Below are 6,411 nucleotides of genomic sequence, written 5' to 3' on the forward strand. Positions count from 1 at the left end.
TTTTAAATAATTCCGGGGATGATTGAATATTACCTGTATGACTAATTATATAAACGTGGGCTCGATCTTAGTCAAGATCGATTTTTTTAGTGTTGATGCGATAATAACATCACAGGAAGATTAATACATAATTCTGATATTGTCTCACTTCTTGACCTAGCGATCATTGACCAGTGACCTCTATATATGTATGCCTCGCCGGTCAAGCTGACTAGCCTTTGTACATTGTCGGAGATTTCTATCTACCGCCCGAAGTCCTGTGTAATTTGGTGATGTAGATGTGGAGATAACTTGTCAGGTGTTGAAAAAAGCATTAACATCTTGTTTAAAACTACAATTTTGTTATTCTTGATCTGAAGTGTTAAAACCTTCGTCCACTGACTTTTCTCCGTCCGATATTTGAATATACACGTTAAATTATATTGACTAAACGACATATACGTCTGGTTATATGTGATTCGTGTCTACGCTATGCTAACAATGCGGCCACTACGATCCATGCTACCTGCATCGACTTCTTACCTGTAATGGCAGGTAAACAACTCCACGACATTCCACCGGGGCGTGAAATAAGCCATCATGACTCATTTTTGTCGTTTTGAATTCAAGCTTTTTTCACAAATGATGATTTTAATGTGACAATATCTAAATCGCTTGGATGACAGTTTATATCACATGCAGTGCGTAGGTGTGTATTGGGTCTAGTTATAATACAAATAAGCCCACACTTATAATCTGTGGCACAGTCATCGATATTGTTTGAAACACCCAGCGACAGGGGCGGGAGTCTGTGTTTTGATTACTGTGTATATACCTCACGGCATTGACATTCCTCGACGTTCTGTTTATTTTTATTTCACAATTATTGTAATGGAATGGTTACACCGATATGTATAGTTAACACGAGTGAATATCGATTTCGAAAAATAGTTTTGATTTATGTACATTATAAGTGGAAGATGTTTTGGATTTTGAGGAGTGAGATTTTGGAATGAAGAAATTTAATTTTGGAGAAGTATTATTGGAGTTTCTGGAGTAGAGGATCATTACGAACAAATTATTGTTAGAGATAATTAATAGGTAAGAATAATGAAATAACGCTGGATGTTGTAACTTAGGTAAATTAGTAAATGTGCTATCGTGTTTATCGATTACGTGGAAACTGGTGGCAGTGAAGGGATTTTATAGAGCAGACTTATATTCGATATATACACAGCAAATATAATATCGGAGATGTGACATCAAAATAGTCTATGTATTGAAGGTCTGCTTTGATTCGAGTTGACATTTGATTTTGTTATAAAAATTAAAATCTAAATGTGTAAAAACCTTTTTACATGTATAACTGCTAATTATTCAAAATTGATTACGATTCGAAGCGCTTAGTAAAATAAATAACCCGTGTCAATATTTGTTGAAACCACAGAAAAAAATAGATAACAAATTTTACTGTACTATGATGACTTTGTCTCTGCTCCAACCAAACCGAGCAAACACGCCATATTGTTTTTAAGCGGCACAAGCCTGGAAGAGTTACGTCCCTTCCATAATGTATAACTTGACTTGAATAAAATATTGCCGTAATTCTTTATCAAGACCAGATAACTGGGGTTTTTTTTATGTGGGAAAATCACCACTAAGCCTGGCGTTGTATAATAAAATTGGTACTGATAATATAAGAGATCATGAAAAATCTCACGAACCAGTTACGGGCAATTGATAAGTACTTCAAAACAATGTCTTAGTGAGAAAAAAATGGTTTTCTAGAAATAGAAATTCGTCATAAATAAAGCATTACCATAGAACCAAACACCTTTAATTATTTAATAGGTCTCTGATATATAACCAAATTTTATTATTTAATCCAAGTTCTCCGTCTGGCCTGGTATGAAGACATTCTCATTTCGTGAATAGCATGGACCCTAGTTTTTTTTAGATTTCAGTAATCACTCCTTTCAAACCCTGAAGTTAAAACAACCCAGTAACATTTTCTCAGCCCACCATTACAATTAAGCAGTACACACTACACAGACACCTCTTTCAATAATATATACTTATAATTAATCGGCCATTTATTAAAGCGAATTAAAAGTCTAATCATTATGCCTATTCAATAGCATTATCTTTTTGTATTAAAACAAAAAATATTTTTCGAAATCCAAGAGTTACGCCCTCTATCGGAGTTGTACCTGTGATCTTGAAGTAATGCTTTGGCGAAAGATCAAAGAAAATCGCGTAATAGCGTAGTGGTAAAATTGAAGGGTTTGCTTTCGGATTACCTCTTTTTTATTATACTAAAAGCATAACTAGGTACCAATGTCTTTCAGCATTGCTAATGGTGAGTTTATGATCATTGAAACCAATCAAATAGCCTTAGCTATAAACATTTGATTTTGGTATAAAATATATTCCAATGGTGTAAAAGGGATGTGAAATCGGGAACAATCAAAAGATAAACAAAAATATTTACACAAGTTATTCTATGTGGCATAAAAATACTGTATACGTATATTGAATGGTTCGGATTACCGATACGTTTATTTCTTAAACCAGATTTTCGGGAGCTACATTTACCAACTTTCAACCTCAACTTTTCAACTTTATTTCTCTTTACAAAATTATAAAAGTACAGAGAAAACATATTTTCAACAGTATAATACAATATGAAATGTTATATATGGAGGACAAATTATGTTAATGTCTGTTTGTTTTGATAAGTTTTGACACGAACCATACAGCATGGAGCAAAGCCACTGTTGGTCAGTTAATTGTGTATCAATTAACTCTCGCTTCAAAATTACGTACCATCTGTGAATTTGCTATGTCTACACAGTTTAGTATAGATGTACTATATGAACAAACAGTTCTATGTTTGACATTGTCGGCTGAAGAAACGATTGCCAAAAGACGTCTCAGAGAATACCTCAAGCCATATTGGACTCCAGAATTAGAAAACGCGCACAATGTAGCTCTAGCGAACAGGAAAGTTTGGATTAACGACGATAATAGACCCCATGGACTACAGTGTGACACATACAGTTCCTATAAAAACGCTAAAAATATCTTCCGGAACATGCATCGCAAAGCACATGATAAATGCATGGACGTGGTCAATAACGAGATAGACGAGACAGTTGATGTGGATACGCGACTATTTTGGCGAATTGTACGGAAACGCAATAATAAAGAAACCAGATGTATGCACAGAACTTGTATACGATGACATTAAAGCACGTGACCTACAAAGCATTGTAGAATTATTCGCAAGTTTTTATGAAGAACTATACGCTGACGACAAAAACATCGATGACGTACCATTCATAAAGAAAAACGGCATGGATAGCGCATTCACATTCGAGGAAATCGTTTCTGCAATCAGACTCGTGAAATCTAATAAAGCTCCGGGAATAGATATGATAACTAATGAACACATTCTCTATGGAGGAAAAGCTTTAACTGAAATCATCCAAACATTTTGGAACTCCATTCGCAACACAGGATATATTCCGAAAACATGGAAACGAGGAATTATTATTCCAGTTCATTAAGACGAGCAAAAGAAAAAAAGAATGATCCAAACAACTAAAGGCCGATATCATTACTTCCAGTTCTCTATAAACTCACGGAAAGGATTATCTGCAAGCGCATTTCGTGCTGGACGAATGGTACCCACATCGAAATCCCAAATAAAACAGCAACAAGGGGTTCAAAAATGTCTTACCTGTACAACGACATCGTTTAGGCTTCGGGAAGGTTTATACGAAGATCAAAATAGCAAGGTATATGTGGCTTCTTAGATACAAACAAAGCGTTCGACACGGTGCAACACAACGACGTGTTTAATAAACTGTATAATATAGGAATCACCGGAAACCTGTTTAGAATATACAGTGCTGTGGTACGTAATAATGCTCAATCACCTTGGTTCAGGGTTTATATATCAGTGCGACAAGGCGGAAACATTTCTGTACTTGCTTCATATAAACGATATGCTCATCGAATTGGAGATGACAAACGTTGGAGCGAAAGTGAATCTGTCGAATGAGGTAATCCATGTCTAGCAGATGACGTTACGCTTATTGCTACTAGCCCCACGCCTCTACAAACTTTACTCCACGTTGCACAAAGGTACGCCGAAAAGTGGAAATTTCATTTTAATGCATCAAAATGCAATATACCTTCCGAAGTACATGTATAAATCTGGGTTGGATTATCAATAATAACCCACTTCAAATCAAAGAGAAGGAGATATGCTTAAGATTCCTTCTCCCCTCAAATTTGAAAAACATCGATGTTGTTAATAACGCTTGCAGGAAAGGTCCATCATGCTACACACAATTATACGTATGGGGACCGATTGTGCAAAAGTTATTCTACGTTCAGTGTTATATGGGGTCGATCTATGGAACAATCTCACGAAATGCGACATTCGAAAACTAGAAACGTTTCAGCACTACGCCGTAGAGCTGATACTAAATCTTAGAACATCCACCCGTTCGGACAAATGCGATAGTTTGGTTGGACTCCACAGGATACAGAGTGAAATAGAAAACAGATAATTGTATTTCCTATGATGTGCACCTAGCAGCATTCCAAAAGAAATCTTTATTCGCAGATATTTTTCTCAAATTTATGAATGGATCAAGAACGGCGCATATGGGATGAGAACATATTGATATTTGTAAACTATGTAGGAAACCGTATAATGATACCATAAGGCATTTTATTACAGACTGTCATTGTACATTTATCTTGAGAGATACTTTCATGACAAAAGTAGTAGATTAATACGGTGTTCAGTCATATATAGCTCTCTCAAACTTAACAGAAGAATGACTACTCCAGGCAATTTTTAGAGAAGCAATTCCAGACTTTGAGTCCGAGCAGATTACCTTGACTAAGGAATTTACGAGGGACTGTGCATATTCTACGAAAAGAAGCGCAGATCTATTTTTGTGCTGATGCAGTGTAATATAAAGATTCTATGAACGAAGGAATACCGAACAGTCGTATTTTTTCCCTCACCGCGAAGTGATTAATTTTGTCATTATTTTCATTTAAATTCATATATTTTGTACTCTCAGGAACAGGCTGGTTTTAGAAAAGGGAAAGGGTGAATTGATCAGATCTCTGCACTTAAAAACATCACTGAGCAGTGCATAGAATGGAAGACACCTTAACATATTGACTTTATTGATTTCAAGAAGGCCTGCGACCGTATACATAGAAAGACTCTGTGAACAGTCCTTAGATCGTATGGAGTACCAGAAAAGGCAGTAACTGACTGTGCAGTGCTACTTAACAACAAAGCTACTGACTGGTCTGTGTCAAATCCGGAGTAAGACAGGGTCGCATCATTTCATTCATATTATTCCTTGTAGCCATTGACTGGATGATGAGTAAGACCATCAGCGACAAAAAGAGAGGCATCACATGGTCCATGTTTACAACACTAGAGGACCGTGACTCTGCCGATGATATAGCTGTCCTGTCATCAAAACAAGACCATATTCGGGAATTAAATGACAAAGCCGGCTAAGCCTCAGTCATTTTGCAAGAAAAATTGGACTAGAACTCAATGCCAAGAAATGCGGCTAAACACTACATCAAACTTGAGACTAGATGCTGAGAGCATATAGGAAGCCAACAGGTTGACAAGTCCTCATATCTAGGTACAGTTGTCAGCACAGAAGACCCAACACAAAAAGACATTAAAAGTAGGCTGGCCAAAGCAAGATCTGCATTCCAAAGATTACGACCCTGTTATAAGTCCAAACAACACAACCGGAAGACAAAGATAAGGCTATATAGCAGCAATGTAAAATCTGTCCTATTCTATGGAAGTGAATGCTGGAGAGTTACAAAAACAAATATGAGGGCACTGTCAAGTTTCTACAGCAGTTGCCTGAGGCAAATTTGTAGAATTTTCTGGCCGAACCGAATCTCAAATGAACACCTAGACATGACAAATTCCACATGCGTTATCCAACATATACAGCAGAGGCGCTTAAGATGGCATCTTTCATGATGCCAGGATCAAATATTACCAGGACATCCCTTAGATCGACACCCCAGGGAAAAACCAAGAGGCAGACCAAAGTCCGCATGACGCAGAACCATCGAATCTGAGCTGACCTGCGGAGAAGCTAGAACTAAGGCTAAAGACAGAACTGGATGGCGAAATCTCGCGACGACCTTATGCTCCGGCCGGAGCGAAGAGGATAGGTACTGTAGGTAGGTAGGTAGGTACTCTCATTTTTGAGGAATATAGAATGATGATGATGATGTTCGTTTTTTTTGATAAGTAAGTAAATTTTTGTGGTTTCGTTTACAATCATTAAAGTGCCTACCCCATCTCTAATTTGATGGATGCCGTTATAACCCCCCCCCCCTAATCCTTTAAACTCTCCA

This window comes from Mizuhopecten yessoensis, unplaced genomic scaffold, assembly GCF_002113885.1.
Source record: "Mizuhopecten yessoensis strain PY_sf001 unplaced genomic scaffold, ASM211388v2 scaffold7547, whole genome shotgun sequence".
Classification (NCBI taxonomy): Eukaryota; Metazoa; Mollusca; class Bivalvia; order Pectinida; family Pectinidae; genus Mizuhopecten; species Mizuhopecten yessoensis.